Source organism: Adiantum capillus-veneris, chromosome 17 (assembly GCF_014529385.1).
Source record: "Adiantum capillus-veneris isolate H3 chromosome 17, ASM1452938v2, whole genome shotgun sequence".
Lineage (NCBI taxonomy): Eukaryota > Viridiplantae > Streptophyta > Polypodiopsida > Polypodiales > Pteridaceae > Adiantum > Adiantum capillus-veneris.
In genome coordinates, this window is record NC_140947.1 from 154,787,846 (window position 1) to 154,799,933 (window position 12,088).

The window sequence follows — 12,088 nt, forward strand, 5'->3', positions numbered from 1 at the left end:
GATGCATGTGTCGACACGGGGTGTTTTAATGCTAGTAATTTGAAGTCTTAGCTGCCTAAATGGAGCAGCAATTTTTATGCTGCAAGCCTAAAGGTAAAAAGCTAGAGGCAATTTATTCTCTGAAAGAGACCGCGTCGATGCGGCTCTATTTTGCAAATCGAACAAGCTACAGGATTACAGGCCACTATATAATTAGAAGCAGACCTCATTGATGCGGCTCTCTGCATGGGGCCTGGCCAATTAAAAAAAGCAAAGCAATCATAGTAATTAGATCACACAAAAAAACGTCTGTAAGTGCCCGCGTCAACACAGAAAGCTAGAGCAAGAAATGGCACCTAGGTCATGCTCGTTGAGCAGCAAGAAATAATGACCAGTTTCGATCGATTGCACATAAATTTCCATTTTTGCTGATTGATTGGCTCTGACCGCTTGTGAAGAATAGTGTCGATTGTGCACTTATTGTCATTTGCAAGGCTTAACAAGCGGCAAAAGAAGAACAAGCCCTGAGGCCGCTAGTTAGTGGATACTAATCTTACAAGCTAAAAAAGAACTCTTTTTGACTGCCTGTGTCAACACGGGGTGCTATGCCAAGCTAATGCAGAGAAATAAATCGCAAAAGAAATTGTTTTTAACTGCCTGCGTCAACACGGGTGTTTTTTGCCTGGTTAGTGGATCTCTCTCTCTCTCTATCTCTTTCCAATCAACAAGTAGTGTATCTCTTTTCACGCTTGCTGTAGAGAGTTTTGTCCCACTATTGCCAGAGCTAGAGCTTGATATTGCTGTAGACATCGCACAATGACAATGAATCAACGCCAAGGTTCAAACATGATGGAAAACTTGAGCGTCTGCAAGCTCTGCAACAAGGCTGCTGCCTCCACCACCAAGGTACCTCATGTAAGGAACACTACAAGCGACAACTCTTGGCAGAAGCAACCAGTACGTAGCCACAGTACGGTTATCCTAAATATATTATAACCTTTTATATAATATAATACAATGCAAAACAAGGGTAGTAATGAGCATCTAGCATTCCAAACTCTTGTCAAGGAATTCCATGCCATGATCAAATGTCCAGCTAATGCAGAGAAATAAATTGCAAAAAAAAAATCTTTTTAATTGCCCGCGTCAACACGGGGTGGTGCAAGCGATGAATAAAGTACCTGGACAAAGCCCTGGTTCGTCCTCATCGCATCGCTAAGCCAACTCAGAGGCAGTTTTGGAGACGTCCTATGCAATCAAATCAAGTCAAGCTGCCCCCGAAAAGTCAAGTCAACTCAAGTTTTGGAGAGAATGTATCCAGTCAAATCAAGTCAAGCCACCAGCGTCTCGCCAAGCAGAGGCAAGCCTAGGCTACAAGGGGCAGCTTGTGCTTGCAGAGCAAGTGACGCGAGTGCAGTAAGCAGCAACACAGAATTGTCGGTAGCTGCAATCAACAGAGACGACCCTGATAATGATGAAGAAGAAGATGATGATAACACCGATAATGGAAGAAGCAGCGACCCATGCTAGTATAAGTATATGTGTGCTTGCAGTTCCATGGCTTGAATCTCGTAGAGGAAACCTAGCCCAGTGCATGAACTGCAATCTGCAATGTTCTTGCTAACCTTTACACGCACTCTGCACAGAGAGAGAGAGAGAGAGAGAGGTGGGCAGTGTGTGTTGGTGTGCGCTTCACAATCTAGAAACCAAGAGCGCACTGACTCTCTCTCTCTCTGTGGTGGACATTGAAAAACGGCTCCCAGAATGTGATCATTAACTTCATTGTGCATTCTTCTCAGTAGGTAGGTGAACAGGACTAGGTAGTTCACACCTGTCCAGTTTGAGAAAAATTAAATTCCTTCACACGTGTCCACTGTTTCAAACTCCATATCATATTTTTTAAGGTGTTAAAAAGTGAAAATTTTTTAATTACCACATTTTGGACATTTTTACAGTTTTTAAAAAATCTTCGGATCGGACTTTCTCCAGATCCTCGATCACTTGATCAACTAGAGCATCATTGCAAAGGCATTTGTGTAAAAAGACTTTGGCGTACTAAACTAAAAGCTTCTGGAACTTTCAAAAAGGTTTTGTGTAAAAAGACTTTATGCTACACTGAGCTCAAAGGTTGTATGTGAACACACTTTAAAGCAACATAGATCTCACATCAGATCTGAAAGGAGTGTTTACCTGAGAAGTTGAAACAGTCATTCACGTGCAAAGTTCTGTCAAAAATCAGAGCAGATATGAGTCGGCACGTAACCATTTTTGGGCCTTGCCATGGTCAAAAGATTGTTTTGATGTTTGATAATTCCCGACAAGAGATAAAAGTTCAAACAGTTCAACAATATTTTGAGTTGGTTGACAATGAATTTTGCATAGTGCCACTTACAAAGCCTGAACCATTACAGAATGCAGAAGGCGAGTATGTATATGTTTTTCACCATGTTGTTAGTGAGTTCTATAAAGTTCTTTTGGGTGAATCCAGTGAGCAATCTAAAAAACTGGGCTCTCAATCAACACCAATAGATCTTGAGGTGGGGGAAATAGCCAAAAATAGAAAGTCAACAGAAAGTATTCTAGACTTGATTCGCACACTACCCTTGCAAAGCAACCTATAAGCTGCCCTTTCACAGGTGGAGGAAATAGATTTTGTCCAAGAACTTCATAAGTACTATGATGAGTTTATTGCATATAAGTTGCCACCTTTAACAAATAAATATTCTATGACTGGTATGGAGCAAAAATAATGATAGTCGTCCATGGATAGAGTATGTGACAAGCAACAGCAACAGCTTCTCTGTAACAATGAGGTTTAGTAGATGTTCTGGTCCTCTTCGTTGTGCCAATCTTGATTGTCCCTACTATCATAGGGCATCCATGTTTAATGAATCCTAGTGGCGTGGAAGGCTATCTAGATTGGTTTGGAAAGGTTTGATAACTAAAGAGTTAGGCTCACTCATGTGTGTTCACTGCAAGCAAATGCCAGAGTGTATTGGAACATGCCTTGATGTCCTCTATTACTGCATTCCTCAAGACAAATTTGGAGTGACACGATGTGTTATTCACTTGGGGTATCACAAGCACCCAGCTGCAGAAGGACAAAGTAGAGTTGTCTCTGAGCAGGTTCAAGAAATTTTATGTACCCATGCATCAATGGATCTTCTTACCACATCTAAACAATTATAAAGAAAAGCTACAGAGGATATAATCATGGATAAACTTGTCTCTAGTGATATAGGTCATGCTAGTGTTATGGGTGATAAAGAGTTTGTAGAATTTCTTGATACGCTTACTCCATTGTCCAACAAGTGACGGATTGAGCATTCCTTCCAAGATGCTAAGAGGACAAAAGGGATCACTGCTAAAGGTCTAGAGGTTGTACTTGATCTGAAGGCAAGAAGCTGTTATGTCTTTATTCATACTGTTTTATACCCAGGGCAGTTAGAAAGAGAAAGCCAACCACACATCTTTAAAATGTCCACTCAGGGCCCTGGCAGTGGTGTTGATCTTGTCAATAGAATGCGGCATGGGGGAAACTTGCAGCAAATATGGGCTCATTTTGATCACGTCCACCATGTGCCTGGATGGCCTACCATGTCATCTCATGTTTACGATCCATATGTATGTGAGCTTCTCACACTAGCAACATGTGAGTTCACTGTTGAGAATAAGCATGCACAAATTGAATTTTGGAACATGCTAAATTGTGTTGTTATAAAAGAAGGCTATGAGATGCCCATATTTAGGGGTTTCATGGTTGATGAAGCCAGTGCAAATTGGATTGCAGTGCGAACTGTGTACTTTGGTGGGTCAGAGAATCAAGTCCCTGAAAAAGAAAGGTGATTTGGTTTTCATTGGGAACAGAGCATGGTGTGCCATACCACTGAGTGCATATTGCCTCCATTTCAAAAAGAGCATAAGATTTTGTGTCGCAAATGGAGAGATTCTCCTTCCGAACATGCTATAGATGTTTGTAAGTGTGAACTCAAAATTTTTTGGAAAGCTGGCCATGCTATTGACACTGAGCTCCCGTCCTTGGAAACATGGTTGTCGTGGTGGGATGTCCGGGTGGCGCACTAGGGAGGCAGGTTTGTTTCACAAGATGCTTCAGGTTTGTTTGTCTCAACAACAAATCTTTCTAAGACTAAGCATGCAAGAATGCGTCCATTTGTGGGGTACAAGGCAAGCCTTGGTTTATATGAGGCAACATGTGCAGACATGGCTCTAACAGTCCTTCGGAGTGTGAAATACATTGCATACTTGAAAGGCATCCATAGCTCCAGAGGGCCAGGAATGCAAGACCTTGCCAATTGATTCATGATGCAATCATCAGGAATTGGTCCAAAAAAGAAGCTAGTTGACATCACACACTCCTCGATGTACGAAATGGGTATAAATAGTCCTGAAATGAATCGATCCACAATAAGGGAACAGAGTTTGCAAAAGAAAAGGCCTATCTTTGTAGATGCTAATGACATCTTGGATGATGATAGCCATTGTCCAAAGTATGTTACAGTCACACAATCCACTAGTGCAAGAGGGAAGAGTGTAGGACCATCATCTGGCAATAGCCTTTGGGATGAGCAAGAAGTGGCAAAGACTATGTGGGCAATTTGATGAATAGAACCAGGCAAGAAAGTAACATGCTTTGGGAGGATTATAGGACACAATGAAAGATGTGCTCGCATGATCAATGGTTTATCAACAAATATGCAAACTGGTGTTTCTGCACCATGTTTTTGGGGACGTTGCAAATATCTCTCTGTTGGCGATAAGCCAGTTGGTGTTGTGGGAGGCTACATTTGGTTTTGCAATACAAGCAACACACACACATGGCAGATTGATGACATGATAGTAGGAACGCCAGGTCCAGTGCCAGGAGTGTGGCTTGTGGCAATTGGTGTTTGTTTGACTGCAACTGAGGTGGAAACACTACAATCCAATGGCTTTGTTTTGAGTAGACAAGGCAAAAATCCACATGTGCATAGGGGTGTGACAAATAGTAGAGTACCAAGTGGATTTCATCCTCGATATCGAGATGGTAAGATAGTAAAGTGGAGGAGTAAACTCACAAAGGACTTCCAAGAAAGAATTCAGACGGACAGAACAATGAATGCCAAACTATTCAAGGAAGCAATTGTAGTTTTGAATGAGAGCCATGTTTTTTATATCAGCATAGATGGGTCTCTTGTGAAGGATGGGACTACTCTATTACCCTTGGTGACTTCCCATGATGCACATGTGAATATTCCCAGTGGCGTGAGAGTAAGAGGCTCACATAAGTGCCACGCAAGCATATGTACTTTGTTTTTTTGCAAATCTTGGGTATGGATCCACTGGCACATGATTTTATGCATCAAGCCACTCTCACCAAGTTCGAGTTATTCTACGCCTTACGGGGTGTAACAACATCCACACTACCGTAGAACTCAGCACTTGGATAGTATGTCTTTTGAAAAGTGCATTTACTTGACACATATAATATTTTTTTGGTGTGTGTTTAATAGTTCAACTGAATATATTTTGGTGGTCATGTGTGACATGCCATCACATCTATTAAAACTATGCGATCACTACATATCTTGAAAGGACTACTTTTTTATTGTCTCTTTGACTGATAGATGAATGGGTCCATGAACTTTATCTCGAATTTTTTTATCCAACTACATCTTGTTCTTTTGCAGCGTTTGGTATGCATTTCGTTAGATTGACTATGATTTTGTCATCATGTGCACATACCATGCCACATCTATAGAAATTTGGAGAAGTGTTTAAAGCTTGTGTAAATGCCTCCTATCTTGATATTGACAATATGCGATCACTAATTTTTTTTTGAAAGGACTACTTTATAAATGTCTCTTTGTCTGACAGATAGATAAGTTCAAGAAATTAATCCCTATTTTTTTTTATTATGAGTAAACTCTCTACTCTTGCAGGGTTTATCTGTTAAAAGTTGCTCGGTTTTGTATTCGCTCAAAATTCTTTTCTCGGATGGCGTGAATCCTCCTTGGATGAGAAGGAGACAGAGGAGAGAGAGATTAATGATTCAAGTCCCACTATTGCCAATGTTAGTCCGGAGGATGATTACCATGACGATGATGATGAGATGGAAGATGAAGAATTCAAAGATGATGAAGCCAACACATCTACAAATGACGATTTGGTCTCTCTCATTATTGATCTAGGAGCCTCAAGTTTAGATTTAGATGATGCTAATTGTAGAGATCTTTTGGAAGATGATTTATAAACATTTTATATATTTTATTCTATGAAAAGGTTTTATCATGTTGCCCATTCATCTCTCTCTCTCTCTCAATTTATCAAGCATGCTAATTTATGTTAATCAAGTGGGTGTGGTTAATTTAATGATAAAAGATCTATACTTTTTTGTATAATAATTTATGAAAAATATCAAATGCTTTGTAAATTTTTTTCCTAAATAGAAGAAGTACTCAAATTCAAATATTTTGGCTCCAAAGCATTGCAAGATAATGCTAGAGGTAATAATGATGGTTATAACCTCTCTCCCTTTCTGACATCCACCCTCACACATTTTGTTTTTTTGTTGTTATAAAGAGTTATGGGTGCAAGTGTAGCAACTTTTTGTGTTGTGTGTAGTGCAAGAGTGCTTCTACTACTAAAGACTACTTTGAGAAAGAGCTCCTTTATTATGCTTCTTGCTCAACATCTCTTCATAACAAGAGAGCTCATTTCCACCACTATGTAAAGCGTTCCAAAATATGTGTCAAATGCAAGGATGTAGTCGCTCAGGTAGAATGCATGCGGTGTTTGCAAGAAGAGTGCAAGCCTCTTCTATTTCGTGTAGAGTTGTCCACATCAAACCACATTGCGTGTCTTACTTGTGGGCTAGAATTAGTGATAGAGCGGCCATGTACCTTACACAAACTAATTTATACAAATAACCACCGTTTCATGATTCAATACCATTTTTTTGAAAAAAAAATAATGTTCTTTAATTTTTTCACAAAAAAAAAGAAAGAAGTATCCAAATTTGAATATTTTAGCGCCAAATCAAGTAATATGAGTGATAGTGCTAGTAAAATTAAATGTGGTAATAGCGCCAACAATAAATGCAATAATGTTCAATTTGAAAAAGAATGTCATCCCGTCCTCCTCTCTCTTCTTTGGCCACCCCATCTTGGACTTTCTCTCTCTCTCTCTCTCTACAAAATGCGGTAAAGAGCCAATACTCAAGATAAATCTCCTGACAGTTGTTTAAGTACTTGTAAGTGGTCTTAGCACTTTTAGGTGGTATGAGCCCTTTCAAGTAGCTAAGAACATGTATGTGAGTGGTCTATCACCTGCTAATGGTATGAGCACTTGCAAGTGGTTTAGGCATTTGTAAGTAGTCTAAGAACATGCATGAGCTCCATACACCGCACATGGTCTAGCCACTTGCAGGTAGTCTTAGCACTTGCAAGTGCTTAGACCGCTACTCTCAACATAGCAATACTCTTGGGTGTTTGAAAGTACTTGTAGGGTGGACACCTCCTCCTTCGCCTGTACATCATCAATCAAGGCACCAGCCCTTGACAAGACCCTGTCCAACACTCCTATCTCGGCTTCCATCTTGACAATGACAACTTCATTTTCTGGGGGAGATGCTTGTAATATTTTCATGTCTACACTGAGTCTTTCCATCTCTACTATAATTGGAGCACAAGACAAGCAACTCCCTACGTTGTGCAGCCACAAGTCCCTCTTCTTTGCTAAGAGAAATTTAGTAGAAGTGATCTTCTCCTCAACAATATGAACATGTCCATCAAGATCTTTGGTAATTTTATGCAGCCAATATATGTATAGGGGCTAGGATTCAACTTCATTCGCTTTTGTAGGGTGATTGGACACTATCACACCGTAGGGAGTCAACAACATACTCCATTTGTCCATGTAAGATGGATACACCATAATCAAAGAAGAACTTGTTTACCTTGCGATCCAAGCTTCCCCTTTGGGCATTTACATTCTCCAAGACAATACCACCCTCCACAGCCCATGCAATCTTCTGACTTTTGTGTTTATCTTGAGATTCTACATAGTAGGGGGCACAACCTTGTACACTTTTCGATAGAAACAATGGCAAGAATGGTAGAGATGATCCTGCACCATATGCAAGAAGACCTTTGAATTCTTTTTCTTGGGAAACTTGAAGAATACGGTCAGCCATTTCTTAGGTGGAAAATCCTAGTTTGTAAAGTCTTTAGGCAGCTTGCCTTCTAGGATCAAGTTGTACTTAGCATGTAGCTCAATAGGTGAGTTGAAAAATCGGGAGATCTTGGGGTGCTCGGACAATTCTAGCAATAAGAAAGAGAACAAGAAAACATTAATTCTCTAAGGGGGAATGCATGCATCTGAAAGGTAACAATGTGTAAACAAAATCCAATGGAGGAGACATGTAATATGCATATGTGCATGTAGCAGACATGGAAGAAGATCACAATACCTTTCTGAGCTCCAGACTTTGCAGCCGAGGGAGAATTTTTTGTCAAGGAGGCTTCACCTTGCCTTGGAGGCAGGGAAGGGGTCTACATGACAGAGTCGGCATCCTCGAAGGGTCTCTTGCTCCTCTTGGAGGGGGTGCTCCTCCCGGGGGGGTGGTAGCACTCATCTCTGTGCACAAAAACCTGTGCGAGATAACAAAGGGATGAGTGGGCATGAAAGCGCTTAGAAAGAGGGAAGGCAGGAAGGGAGTAATAGAGAAGGTATGACCCCCATGTCCAAGGTTAGAAGAATCAAGGCAAAGCAACATGTGGATTAATGGGGATGAAACATGCGGATTAATGGGAGGAGGATCCCAACTTCGTCTAATGATTACTCGCATGCATGCAAAAAAGGTACATAGAGAATAGGTAATTTATCTCCCTTTTACAAATTTCTCTTCTTAGGGGGAAATTTCTCTCGCTTTTACAAATTTCTTTCCTTAGGGTGGAAATTTCTCTCCGTTTTACAAATTTGAAAAACACTAAAGTTCCTTCCTTCTCTTAGCTATTGGTGGTACCACCCAAAGGTAGAAAAAGGGTTACCACCTATATATGCTTTCACCCATTTGTACATAATAGAGCACAGATGGACCACAATCTAGCTTGAAAAGATCACAAGGCTTATGCAACTTCTTGCACACCTAAAATAATCACAATGTTTACACAAATGTGCAAGTAAAAATGCAAATATTCTACATCGTGTAAGTTGTCTATTTAGAAGCTGGGTCTTGTTATCATGCCCAAAAGGTGCCTAAACTTACACAATAGCCAAAACAATAGACTTGGTTTTGACATTGAAGCATAACTATGAAGAAGAAAAAATCTAATCAATAGTACAAGAGCTTAACATAGGAGATATTATACCAGAATTTTGCCAATCTTTGAGATGCAAGGATATAGCTACCATGTAAGCTGCTAGCAAGCATTGTCACTTGAGTAGCTAAATTTCCTAGACTCTACTGAAGAATTGGTACAATTGTAAAGGTACCATTGCATGTAAAGGTAGCTGTAATATAGATGGTGGTACAAGGATTCATCTACTAAGCTGGCTGTTTTAGACCCTATCAACATGGTGGCTCTTGTAGTTTTTAGAGAAATTATGGTAGCTACTAAATTGTTGTTGGCAATTGCTAGTCTATCATGACCTCTAACATATGTTGGTAGACACCATGCCTAGGGGGGATTGATCATGGGAAACTTACAAAAATATATAAATGCAAGGGAGGTTTTTTTTGGGGATGATACATTAAGTGTATAAGCTAGGGGTAGGCCTCCAATAATTATCCTTATGAGCTCAACACTTCTTCTTCTTTTCAAAATTCACAATGGTGAGTGGGTTATATTATAAAGACCACAAAAATACAAAGTCATGCCATGCTCATGTTGAGACATGACATCTTTGAAAGACCATAGTTACATCGATTGAAAGGGGCATCACCCCGTGAAAGAGATAGGACCTATGCCCTTATCTAGGAGAGTAAGTCATTGTTGAAGCACAAGCCCTGTTCCACTTAGTAATGGTCATCTGTTTGCCAATCGTGATAATCACCCCCCTTATTTCTTGAATTATCTTTGTGAACCTAGATGTTCCATGGTATTTTCAAAGACTTTTAATAGTTTTTGGCCTTCTATACCTATTTGAAGTAACAAAATCTAACAATTTGAATTATGAAAAGGGTCTCTTGCCTCTTGAATACATTCCCTTCCAAGAAAAGATTGTTTTAAAGAGTCCTTTCTTCCAACATTTTGGACCCATTTGCAGATCTTTCTGGCTAAGCCACAAATCATTTGGCAACCCTTACAAAGATGCAAGAGGTCTTCACTAGCTATTCTACACTACGAGCACCTATCTAGACCAATATCCCTAATACCAACCTTCACCCCACTATGGCAAGGCTCTCGATAATACCTTCCATAAGAAGACCTTCATCCTGTGTGGCCTTTGAGGGCACCAGATATTCTTCACAACAGCCTCCCATCTTGACTCAGGCAATGATTGCCCCATTTCTTTTTCAAAGAGGTGTAATCCCAACGTTGTCCCAGGTGTTGAATACCTTTCTTATTGACCTTTTTGGCCCCTTCCCTCCAAAATGGGTTCAGAAGGATGCTTCTCGCCTTAGAGAGACAAGGGGACTAGTGAGTTATTGAATTGTGAAAATGCCTTGTTAGCTCTTCCAATTCAAGAGTCTCTGTTGCTTTCTTGCATTTTCTAGCAATTGTGCATGTTATTCCTCCAAGTTTCAGGTTGGGCCACCGATGGGCAAGTGGCTTGTCATGTAGCTTGAATCCTTTCCATCGGCCTCCTTGCAAGCACAGATTGGCATTGGCCAACATGAATTTAGTCATAATAGCCCATGCCTGGTCTTGTTTTGCAAGTGCAACCACAAACTTGGCGCACTGGGCCCCCACATGAATACTAGGGTTAAGCGTCTTGAGGCCACCTTTCTTCACATATCCCGCAACCAACTCCCATTTTTCCCACTGCCAAGGCGTTGAGTCTTTAGTGTTTTTCTTCCACAAAAATCTTTTCATCGATTCTAAGAACTCTTTCCAGTTGCATTTGTCAAGCTTAAGCCGCTGAGGACCATTAAAGACCATATAGGGGATCATGAATGAATTAATCACTTTAACTCTGCTCAAAAAAGGGAGAAGCACAAACTCACATCTTCTCATCTTGATCCTTACCTTCTCCATGCCCCACAAAAATCTTTTCTTGTTGGTTAAATCCACCCCAGAGGGTCTCCCAAGTGCTCAATTTCTTTTTCCTATGGATACAACCTCCCCGGTCCACGTCGACGGATTAAATGAGTCATTCTTGGAGAGCAAAATCAATCTCGATTTTTCTATAGTACACTTTGAGCCAGAAACTATTGCATACAAGTGTACAATTTCTAGACACTTCCTAATTACCTGAGGACATGCTTTGAAAAAAAAAAAGGAATCATCCGCAACCAGCTTTGCCAGAAGTTGGCTATTTCTTGACAAAGATTTCCCTTGAATCTCCCCTCTTGCAACACTCTCTTTGAGTAATGTTACTAGAGGATGGGTTTTAATAAATAGCAAACATTAGAGAGGCTAGCACTCAACCTTGTTTGATTTATATTTTTAACTCAAAGGCACCCTCAATTCTCTCGTTAAACAGTAGCTCAGATTCGCTACCAGCACCAAGTGTGCTAACCAAGCTACACATCCTTGGCCCATGACCTTCCCTTTATAGATCCATACTAGAGTGGGGAGTGATGACTTTGTCCAAGAGGGGGGCAATTTTGAACGAAACCATTTTGAAAATGATTTTATAAGCTACTAATATCATAGTTATGGGGCACCAATGTTTCAGTTGAGAGAAACAAACTTGTTTGGGGATAGGTTTGATGAGGCCTCTTTAAATGCTTAAGTCCATGACTCCATCAGTTAGAGCTTGGTTAGCCATTTGTGTGATAGGGGACTTAAGGTCTTTCCAAAATTGTTTGAAGAAATCAATAGTCAAACCATCCCAACTAGGGAACTTCTCTTTGCCTAAAGCTTGAGGCGAAAGAGAGCACTCCTCTTTGGTGGACACCTTCAAAAGGTTGGCTTGAGAGTAGGGAACCGTTGTTTTAATGCTT

General features: G+C 40.4%; 1 protein-coding gene across 3 annotated transcripts in view; it reads right to left on the reverse strand.

Moving 5' to 3' along the window:
* Nucleotides 1-1,724, reverse strand: part of LOC147438367 (uncharacterized) — a 33,228-nt gene extending 31,504 nt beyond the window's left edge. For all 3 annotated transcript variants that reach the window (XR_015184976.1, XM_086487665.1, XM_086487664.1), the window contains exon 1: nt 1,161-1,724. The gene's annotated coding sequence lies outside the window, so the exon portion shown is untranslated. The remainder of the gene's footprint in view (nt 1-1,160) is intronic.
* Between the last annotated feature and the right edge of the window lie 10,364 nt (nt 1,725-12,088).